Source organism: Gossypium arboreum, chromosome 10, assembly GCF_025698485.1.
Source record: "Gossypium arboreum isolate Shixiya-1 chromosome 10, ASM2569848v2, whole genome shotgun sequence".
NCBI classification, from domain to species: Eukaryota; Viridiplantae; Streptophyta; class Magnoliopsida; order Malvales; family Malvaceae; genus Gossypium; species Gossypium arboreum.
Genome location: NC_069079.1, coordinates 30,114,371 through 30,126,683, shown reverse-complemented (window position 1 = coordinate 30,126,683; position 12,313 = coordinate 30,114,371).

Here is a 12,313-nt window from a genome sequence, read left to right as displayed (position 1 = left end):
GAAATGGTATTTTTTAGAATTGATTGTGGTTGAATTGGATGTCCATTTATGCCATGAATGAGTGTCATTGGAATTGTGTAGGTGTGCACAAATTTGGGTGGCAAATTGGCTTGGTAAATAGCCTATTTTTGTCCACACGGGCAGAGACACGGACGTGTCTCTCAGCCATGTGTGACACACGGTCATGTTATATGGCCATGTGTCCCCTGGTGTTGACCAAGTCAGTATGTTCCACACGAGCGTGTGACTTGGTCGTGTGGCATAAGTTAGTATACCCTACAGATTTGGCACGGCTTGGCACAAAGGTTTGTATGGCCAATTTTAGGGCACACGGGCATGTGTGTTGGCCGTGTGACCCAGGTCAGAGAGTTACACAGGGTCGGACACAGGTTGGGACACGACCATGTAATTCCATTTCGAATGTCCACACGGCTTGTGACACAAGCGTGTCTGTTGGCCGTGTAGGACACACAGGAGGGCCACACAGGCGTGTGTCCCCTATTTTATGCAAAAATTTTCTAGGTGTTGAAAAATTTTTGAGTTATCAATTTAGTCCCGAACTACCCTAAATGCATGTTTAGGGCCTCGTAGGCTCGTATTAGGGACACAATGATTGGTTGTGAATGAAATGTGTATGATTTAATTAATTAAATATGGAATGTATGTTTGAATGTGTTATAAGTCCGGTAATGCTCTGTAACCCTATTTCGGCATTGAATACGGGTGAGGGGTGTTACATTTATTGGTATCAGAGCTAGGTTTAGTCGATTCTAGGACTAACGTAACGTATATAAGAGTCTAGCTATAGATGCCATATATAAAATGTGATAGTGTAATGACTCTTGACATTTTAAAATGTGTTTTCATATAGTAAATGGATCCCAATCGAGTTGTAGCTGATGAGGTTGAAAGTAATGCGCCAACTCCCGCTCAAGGGACAGCGCCATCTAGATCTAGACCTGTGTCGGGTAGCCAGATAGGAGAGGCTAAAGAAGCCTTCTTCCAAATAATGAACAAATGGTTCACGAAGTTTGTTCAAATGAACCCGGCTACTCAACAACCTCTACCCCCTCCTATTCCCCAACCGGTTCCCGTAGCTCCCCAAGGTTTGGAACCTTTACATATGAGCAAACCACTTGTTGATAAAATTCGAAAGTATGGGGTTGGAGATTTTAGAGCTATAGTTGATGATGATCTTGAGAGAGCCGAGTTTTAGCTTGAGAATACAATTCAAGTTTTTGATGAACTGTCTTGTATGTCGGCGGAATGTGTTAAATGTGCCTTGTCACTTCTAAGGGATACTGCGTATCAGTGGTGCCAAGAGATAGAGTCACCTAGGATTTCTTTTAGACTAAGTTCCTGTGACAGCCCTAATTTGACCCTAGTCGGAATGTGGTTTCGGGACCACAAAACCGAGTCATAAAATTTAGTTAAAATTTTAATTTCATATCTTATATGTGTGATAGTACTTGTATAAAAATTTGATGTTTTAATTTTATCTTAGGAATGTGAATTTTGCTTGAAAGGATCTAGTTGAGAGACTTAGAAAATTATGATAGGTAAATAAGTAAGGACCAAATAGTATTAAAATAGGAAAGTTTGGGTTTGCATGTCAAAGTGCCCAATTCATGTTAAGTGGCGGCCAAGCATGGTTCCATTCCTCCAAGTTTATGTTGTTTATTATTTAATATTGGTAAGTAAATTAAAATAAATTAAAGAAAGGAATTAAAAGGAAAAGATGAATAAACTAAGGAGGAAGAGGAGTGTTCATCTTTTTTTCTTTGGCTATTGCCGTGAGTGAGGAGAAGGAAGGAGATTTGGTTAGTTGATTTTGGCTTGGAAGATGGCTAGAATGAGGTATGTATTGAATGATTCTTGAAAATCTATGCATGTTTGAGATGGTTAGTTCAAATTCTACTCATCCTATAGATTAGACTTAGGATTTTGAGGTTGAAATTCGCCAAGAAGCTTGAAACTCTTAGTAGATATGTTAATGTCATTAAAATGGATAGTAATGTAGGATATGGTGAGTGGTTAATTGCTTTTAACTTGAAAGTTGAGGTTAAAATGGGTTAAGTGATTGCGAATCTAATTTAGGGGTGGAGGATTGTGTTCATGTTTTATTGGATAGGTAGAGGTTGTAATGAGGTTGAAATTGTTGAATTGTTAGTTGGGTAACAAATGAAGCAATCGGCCATATGGGGTAAAATGGGATGTTCATATTAGTTGTTGTTTCATTTTTGTGAGAAATGGGTCAAGTGTTCATGAGATGAAATTTTGTGATTAGATGAATTAAAAGTAATAGTATAGTTGATATATATATATATATATATATATATAGATATACATATTCGCCATCGCTAGGAGCTTATGTGATGTTGAGTTTAAGCTTTGCATATTCGGCTATATATACATTTATATGTAAGCCCATTCGTGATATTACCTTAGGACTAGGTATATATAACCGACAAAAAAAATGGGAAAAACTAGCAAAGGTGATTGCCGAATGTCCAAGTATACATATGCATGTGTGATTGGATTATTGAAAGTATGGTAATTGCATAAGGTTATTAGTCGAATAGCTAAGAACATAAGGTAGCAAGATAAAATTTTACCATGCCGTTCCGTATGTCATAAAATCATTAAAATGTGAATACCAATATATGTAGCAAAACGGTTGAATGAGTTAATTTATTTGTTTAAGCTCAAGATCCTAAAGGAGAGGCGTCCAACAAGGGAAATCAAGGTCATCGAGTAGCCGACTTGGAATTATTTTACCCAACACAAGGTAAGTCATTAAGCATATAGTTGGTATTGATTTAAATGATCGTAATACCTATGCAATTGTGGTTAATGAGATGAAATGTATGCAAATGTATATGTATGTAGAGATGAAATTGTCGAATGTAAAAAGGAAGTGAAGCGTATAGAGTGGCTGGTTTTCGGCACTAAGTGTGCGGGCAATAAGTGTTCACGGTTGTGAGATTGGCACTAAGTGTGTGGGCTTGAAATGCATGGCACTAAGTGTGCGAGTTTAAAGTACATGGCACTAAGTGTGCGTGGTTGATTATTAAGCACTATGTGTGCGAACCCACTATATATATATTTTCTATCAATTATTTATATTAAGGGTGCGACCTTACCGAGTTGATTTCGGACAGCGGAAAGGGTAAGTACCTTGAGTTCATGGCTAATAGGTGCTATGTTTATATTTGGAGTTGAGCGTGGTAAGTTTTGAACCTATGTGATGATTATAATTGAAGTCATGTACATAAGGTTCATCGTGGAATAGGTGAAAGTTCGCTTAGTTGTATGATTGTAACGAAAATAAAATGATGTATGGAAATGCCTCAATTATTCTATTGAATAGCGTATGAAATGTCAATGTAGGACTTGGAATGAGATTGAATCGTAAGGTCTAAGAAACTATGGCATAGTTTGGTATGGATTGAGTACTTAGCCTCATTTCGTTGTTTCCTCTTGTGCAAATTTTATTAATGGATGGTAGTGTAATGCTTATGACTTACTGAGTTATATACTCATTCGGTGTTTGCTTGTTACCTATTTTAGGTTTCTTGGACTCGACTTTTTGCGTATTCGGGACCGTCATCAAAGTCATCACACCGGCTAGCAACTTTTGGTATTTTTTTCTTAGTTGGTCTAGGAGAACATTTCGGCATGTATAGGCTATTATGTTTTGTTGAAATTTGGTATGTAAACTTTTAGCCATGCGAAAATGGCATAAATGTTCGGTTGGAATTGGTTCTATGATGTTTGGACACAAGTCTTGGTAATTCGGTTTTGGTTGAGTATTAGTTGAGGCCTACTCGATTATTATGCCATATGTCATGGCTGATTATTTTCGGTGTTAAATTCATGATTTGGTAATAGTGTAGTGGGGAGATGCTCGATGATGATTAGCCTTTGGCATGGCTAGTCATGGTCATAAATTGTGACATGTATGATGAATTATTAGTTAGATCAAGGAAAAATCATGAAATAGGCATAGTTTGTTTTAGTAACAGATGCTAACAACAGTAGTGATGTGAGATTGAAAAATCACTAAAAATAGTAGAAATGGAATTAAATAATGAATAAATTATGAAATCGAAGCTTGATGAGTATATTTTCATATGGAAGAAACGAAACGACCATATGAGCTGTATGTTAGGAGTTAATTAAATTCTTGTGAAATAGGGCCAGAGCGATTTCTGGATCCCCTGTTTTGATTTAGAAAATTCACCGTAAATTTTATCGAGATAATTAGAGGTCATGCCTTATATGTACAAATTCATTATCGAGTCTAGTTTCATTAGAGATAAACGACATAGGCATTGAAGCCCTGTACAGGGAGATATTTAAATCGTAAGGTACAGAGGTCAGTGTAGTCGAACCTTGAAATAGGGGAGACTTTAACAAATAAACTGTACTAATTGGCCCTACAAAAAAATTCTAAAAAAATTCTCCCATATAGATATATGAGTCTAGTTTTAGGGAAAATTTACAGAATTGGATTTCGAGTTTCATAACTCAAAATATGATTTTTAAAGCAACCACGATATAGTAGTCAGCTTGCCTGGAACAAAAAAAAAATAGGGGGAAATAAATGAAGTAAGCCGGTAACACCTCGTGTTCGATTTCCGGTAACGGCCATGAGTTCGGGGTGTTACATTTTTATTGGTATCAGAGCTATGGTTTAGTCGGTTCTAGGACTACCATAGCGTGTATGAGTCTAGCTATACATGCCTTAATGTTAGTGCTTAATAATGTGATGACTTCTGACGGTTAAAATTTTTGTGTTGATTTGCAAATGGAACCTGGGGTAGAGAGACCCTTAGTGGATGACGTTGAAAGTGTATCGGCTGCTCCTGCGCAAGGGACACCGCCTGTTGAACCTCAGTCATCTGCAAATAATCAGGATGAGGGGGCAAAACAAGCCTTCTTCACCATGATGAATGAGTGGGTCGCGCATAATATGCCCGAACCATTCCGGCTGTCCAACCATTCCGAATTTGAATAATCCACCCCAAGAGCCCGTAATGCCATCGCCATCGATCCGTGAGGTTGAGTAAACCACTGTAGACTTGATTAGGAAGCGAGCCGAGGAGTTCAAGGCCATAGTTACCGATGATGCCGAAAGGGCCGAAGTTCGCTTAATAACACCATTCGGTGTTCGATGAACTATCATGCACACCCGATGAATGTCTAAAGTGTGCTATATCCTTGTTAAGTAGACTCACCTACTATTGGTGGAGGACCTTGATTTCCATAGTCCCAAACGAACGAGTTACTTGGGATTTCTTCCAAGCGAATTTCGAAAGAAATATATTAGTCAACGGTTCATCGATCAAAAGCATAAGGAATTCTTGGAACTCAAGCAAGGCCGTATGACAGTATCTAAATACGAACATGAGTTCGTAAGACTCAGTCGGTATGCCCGGGAGTGTGTGGCTGATGAGGTTGCTATGTGCAAGAGATTTGAAGAAGGATTGAATGAAGATTCAAAGCTACTAGTGGGTATTTTGGAGATAAAAGAATTCGTAACACTAGTTGAACGAGCCTGCAAGGCGGAAGAACTTAGAAAGGAGAAGAAGAAGGCTGAATTTGAAACTAGAGACTATCGTAAAAGATCGATGGGTAAAGCTCCGTTCTCGGTGTAAAGAAGTTCGTGGAGGACACTAATAAATCAAGGACGATCATGGAACTTCCATTAGAGCACGACCATCGACGGACTCCGAGCTACTTGGTAGCTAGTGTGGGCAATAATCGCCAAGAGAAACTGAATGCCCCCAATGTGGAAGATGACACATAGGTGAATGTTGGGGTAGGTCTACTAATGGGGCTCATTACGGATGCGGTTCAAGGACCACTTCATTAGAGATTGCACGAGCTTGATGAGAAGAATAGGATGCAAGGTGCAAGACCTAGTGGAATGACAACTAGAGGTAGACCACCGAGAATTTCAGGAGGTAGGGGTGGTAGTCGAGAGGGCCTCGATACTACTGTTCAACCGAGACCCGTACTCTGCTAGAGCATATGCCATTCGATACGAGAGGAGGCATCCTCCCCGATGTTATCACGGTACTTTCACTCTCTTTGATACTAGTGTGATTGCATTGATTGACCCTGGCTCTACTCATTCATACGTATGTGAAACCTTAGCATCCAATAAGACTCTATCTGTCGAGTCTACTGAGTTCGTAATTCGAGTGTCAAACCCTTTGGGTCAATACGTACTTGTTGATAAAGTGTGTAAGAGATGCCCTCTAATAATCCGAGAATCCTGTTTTCCGGCTGATTTGATGCTTTTATCGTTTGACGAATTTGATGTTATTCTGGGTATAGATTGGTTGACCGTACATGATGCAGTGGTGAACTGTAAAAGGAAAACCATTGATTTGAGGAGTACAAATAATGAAGTAGTCCAAGTTGAGTCTACTGATTTAAAGGGGGTGCCAGCGATAATATCTTCAATGACCGCTCAGAGATATGTGAAAAAGGGGTGTGAAACATACCTTGTGTATGTATTTGCTAGCAAAGAGACGGAAAGGAAACTTGAATCAGTACCAGTGGTCTGTGAGTATTCAGATGTTTTTCCTGAAGAGTTACCGGGGTTGCCACCGGTTCGGGAGGTAGAATTCGGCATCGAAATTGTACCTGGTACCACGCCAATCTCAATAGCCCCGTATCGTATGGCATTAACAGAATTAAAGGAATTGAAAGTTCAATTACAAGAATTGACGGGTAGAGGTTTCGCTCGACCGAGTTTTTCACCATGGGGCGCACCAGTACTGTTTGTGAAAAATAAGGATGGAACCATGAGATTGTGCATCGACTATCATCAGTTGAATAAAGTGACAATAAAGAATAAATATCCGTTGCCACGTATTGATGATTTGTTTGATCAATTGAAGGAGCCTCGGTGTTTTCAAAGATAGATTTGAGATCCGGTTATTATCGGTTGAGGTCCGAGACTCGGACATACCCAAAGCGCTTTTAGAACGAGGTACGGTCACTACTGAATTCTTAGTGATGCCGTTTGGGCTCACTAATGCCCTCGCATGGTATTTATGGATTTAATGAATCGAGTATTAGACCATACTTGGATCGGTTTGTGGTTGTGTTTATTGATGATATTTTAGTTTATTCACAAGGTGAAGTGAACATGCCGAGCATTTGAGATTAGTATTACAAATTTTACGAGACAAGCAGTTATACGCAAAATTCAGTAAATGTGAATTTTGGTTGAGAAAGGTTAGCTTTTTGGGGCACGTGGTGTCCGCATCGGGTGTCAGGGTGGATCCGAACAAAATTTCAGCCATACTCGATTGGAAACCTCCAAGGAATATTACTGAAGTTAGGAGCTTTTTGGGACTTGCCAGATACTACCGACATTTTGTAAAGGGTTTTTCGATGATAGCTGCACCGTTGACAAAACTACTTCAAAAAGATGTTGAGTTCGAATGGTCAGAACACTGTCAGGAAAGTTTCAATCGACTAAAAACCTGTTTAACCGAGGCCCTAGTGCTAGTACAGCCGGAGTCCGGCAAGGAGTTTGTTATTTACAGTGATGCATCCTTGCTTGGGCTAGGTTGTGTGTTGATGCAAGAAGGTCGAGTTGTGGCTTACGCGTCGAGACAATTAAAGCCGCATGAGAGAAACTATCCGACCCATGACCTTGAATTAGCAGCCATAGTGTTCACCTTGAAAATATGGCGACATTACTTGTTTGGAGAGAGGTGTCATATTTATTCGGACCACAAGATTCTTAAATATTTGATGACTCAAAGAGATCTAAATCTGCGACAAAGACGTTGGCTTGAGTTGTTGAAAGACTATGAACTTGTCATTGATTATCACCCGGGAAGGCTAACGTGGTGGCCGATGCTTTGAGTCGTAAAGCAATATTTACTTTGAGAGCGATGGATGCTCACCTATCTGCTTCGCCGATGAGGTGCTAGTAGTTGAATTAAAGGCCAAACCATTATTGATTCATCAAATACTTGAATCCCGTAAAGTCGATATTTGAATTGGTCGCTAAACGAGTGAATGTGCCTCGAATGAGGAATCGAGTTTCGGATTGACAACAATGATTGCTTGACGTTCAAGAGTCGATTATGTGTTCCAAGAAATTGAACTTATTTCGATAATTTTGAATGAGGCTCACAAGAGTCGAATGTCGGTCCACCCGGTAGTACTAAAATGTACAACGATCAAACGTCAATTTTGGTGGCGGGTATGAAACGAGACATTTCGAATTTGTTTCAAGGTGTTTGATATGTCAACAAGTAAAAGCGGAACATCAAGTGCCATCGGATTACTTGACCAATCATGATACCGAATGGAAATGGGATCGAGTGACAATGGACTTTGTATCCGGGTTACCTTTGACTCGAGTAAGAAAGACTTCGATGCAGGTTATTGTTGATAGATTAACCAAGTCGCTCATTTTATCCCCGTCTGCACGGATTTTTCGCCGATAAATTGGCAGAATTATACATCTCCCAAATTGTTCGATTGCATGGGGTACCTATTTCTATCGTGTTGGATAGAGACCCAAGATTTACATCGCGATTTTGGAAGAAGTTACAAGAAGCGTTGGGTACTAAGATGCATTTTAGCACCGCATTTCATCCCCAGACTGATGGCCAATCTGAATGAATAATTCAGATATTCGAGGATATGTTGAGATGTTTCGTCTTAGAGTTTTGTGGTTCATGGGAAAGATATTTTCCTTTGATTGAATTCGCTTACAACAATAGTTTTCAATTAAGCATTAAGATGGAACTTACGAGGCTTTATACGGTCGTAAATGCCGTACCCCATTATTTTGGACTGAACTTAGTGAAAGTAAAATCTTCGGGGTTGATTTGATTAAGGATGCTGAGCAGAAAGTTCGAGTAATTCGTGAAATTTTGAAAGTCGCTTCGGATCGTCAAAAGTCGTATGCGGATTTAAAGAGAAAAGACATTGAATATCATGTAATATCCTGATTTTGGGCCTAGTCGGAATAGTGGTTTCGTGACCACAAAATCTGAGATAGAAATAATTATTTTATGATTATTTTAAGGTCTATGATATGATTGCATGATTGTGTGAAAATTTCGTGAAGAAATTTTATGCATAAAGTGCTTAATTTGAAATTTGGGACTAAATTGAATAAATTGCAAAACTTGTGTTCTAGAAGTATTTTGCATAAAATTGAATTAGATTATTAATTAGAGGTCCTTAAAGAGTAATTTTACCAATTTCTAAGTCTATGGACAAAATTGGACATGGATGGAATTTTGGAAAGTTTAGTAGTAAGGGCATTTTGGTCATTTATGGGTAAAATGAATTAAAATACAAAATTAAAAGCCAATTTTGCTCATCTTCAACTCCATGGCCGAATATAGCAAGGAGAAACCATGGCTAGGGTTTTCAAGCTTCCAAGCTCGATTGTAAGTCCGTTCTAGCCTCGCTTTTAATGATTTTTACGTTTTGGAGTCCCTTAGCTCGATTTAGCTTATGCTAGCAATAATTTAACCTAGGGTTTATATTTGGAAAAATACCCATAGGTGAAATTTGTGTATTTTGGTGTTTTATGATAGAATATGAGGTTTTAAATTATGTTAGACAACTTGTGCTACTCGGTTTTAAGTGAAAGCGAGCAAAGGGCTTAATCGGTAAAAATACCTAATAGTCATAAGTACATGTTAGAGTGAGAATTTGATGTTTCCATAGAAGGAAAATGATCAGCATGTCATAAAACATAAGAAAATAGGCTGAATTTTAATTTACGAGCTTTGGGGCAAAAGTGTAAATATGCAAAAGTTTAGGGGTAAAATTGTAATTTTTCCAAAATGTGATTTTGGGTCAATTTGAATAATTTGAGTCCTAATTAGACTATATTTTAAATGATAGAGCAAGGAAAACTGAAATTCGGGCTAAAATGGGGAAAATACCAAGTTGTGGACGAAATGGTAAAATAGCCATTTTCGCATACGAGGTAAGTTCATATGTAAATGTTGGTAACATAGTTATTATTTTAAATGTTTTAATGTTTTTTAAATGATATGATAATTATTATGAAATATTATACTTGTGATAATTGTTTGATAATATGTCAAATTATGTGATATACTTGGAAAATGTGAAATACTACTAGAGTATCAGTATCGGCATTCCGTAGAAGATGGTTGAGACACATGATTGGGAAAAGGTCCGTTGAACCTTAGGAATGGATTAGGATACAAGTGACATGTCACCGGGATATTTGAGCATCCGAACTCGTTGAGTTGAGTCTGAGTTCACTTATGGATGCGAGCGTCCGAACTCGTTGAATTGAGTCCAAGTTCGTGAGATGTAACTAGGCATCCGAGCTCGTTGAGTTGAGTCCGAGTTCACTTATGGATGCGAACGCCCGAGCTCATTGAGTTGAGTCCAAGTTCGCTTATGGGCGGGTTACATGATTGCTTGATTGCATATATGGCACTTATGTGCAAGTTATCCATGTATCCGAATTATATTCCGATGTGTTCAACGGGTAAAGTTCTACTCAAATGGAGGAATACTCAAGATGAAAGGGACGTATTGGTAAGTGTTGTGAAATGGATACTTTGAACAGGTATGTACTTAACCCTCGGGTTGAAAACTCGATATAACAACAATATGGTAAGATGATAAATGAAAAGGTGATATGAATGTCTTGGTGATGATTATGCAAATGATGTTTTATGTTTGGTTATATGGTTATGTTACTTGCTATTTGCATGTGAGCTTACTAAGCATTTATGCTTACTCCTCCTTTTCATTCCTTGTAGTGTTGACAAGCCAGCTCGGAAATCGAAGCGGTCGGAGGCACGCTCACACTATCCGTATACCATCTTGGCATAATGGCTTGTATATTTTGAGTATGGCATGTATAGCATTATAATCATTTTGTATATATGGTCTTATGTTATGGTTATTGAGTGGTATGGAAATAGAAATGCTTGGTAATGATTAGCCATTGGAATGGCTAATTATGATCATATTTGGTATTATGTATGTCAAATTGCTAGCTAATCCATGGAAACCATGAAATAGGTAAAATTTACCATAAAATAGATTCAGAAAGCAGCAGTGACATGAGTTTGAAAAATCACTAAAAATAGTAGAAATGGAATTAAATAATGAATAAGTTATGGAATCGAAGCTTGATGAGTCTATTTTCATATGGAATAGGCGAAACAGGTATATGAGCTATATTTTATGAGATGTTTAATTTTTTGTGAAACAGGGCCAGAGCGATTTCTGGATCCCCTGTTCTGACTTTGGAAATTCACCATAAATTTTACAAAGATAATTAGAAGTCATGCTTTATATGTACAGATTCCTTATTGAGTCTAGTTTTATTAGAGACAAACGGCATAGTCATTGAAGCTCTGTACATGGAGATATCTGATTCGTAATACACAAAGGTCAGAGTAGTTGAACCCTGAAACAGGGGAGACTTTAACTAATAAACTGTACTAATTAGCCCAACCAAAAATTCTAGAAAAAAATTAGTAGATATATATATGAGTCTAGTTTCAGGAAAAATTTACAGAATTTGATTTCGAGTTTCGTAACTCAAGATATGATTTTTAAAGCGACTGTGATGCAGTTAGCCAGCTTGTCTAGAAATTTTAAAATGAATTGTATGAGCTGTTTAATTAATGAATTAAGTTCGTTAACACCTCGTGTTTGACTCTGGCAACGGTCTCGGGTACGGGGTGTTACATATCAGGTTGGGGACAAGGGATTTCTCAAAGTTTCACCCTGGAAGAAGGTGCTTAGATTTGGCCGTAAGGGCAAATTCTGTCCGAGGTTCATCGGTCCATATGAAGTATTCGAACGAGTTGGGCCAGTCGCATACCGGTTAATTTTACCCCCTGAGGTTGAGAAGATTCACAACGTTTTCCATGTCTCGATGCTTCGACGATATAGGTCCGACCCGTCGAACGTAATCACTCCATCTAAGATCGAGATTCAGCCTAACTTGAGTTATGAAGAAGAACCGGTTCGCATTTTGATGCGTGAAGTAAAAGAGTTGCGAAATAAGAAAATCCCATTAGTGAAGGTGTTGTGGCATAAACACGGAATCGAAGAAGCCACTAGGGAACTTGAGGACTCTATGAAGGATCGATATCCTAAATTTTTTCTTGGTAAGATTTTCGGGACGAAAATTCCTTATGTGGGGAGAGTTGTGATGACCCTAATTTGACCCTAGTCGGAATGTGGTTTCGGGACCACAAAACCGAGTCATAAAATTTAGTTAAAATTTTAATTTCATATCTTATATGTGTGATAG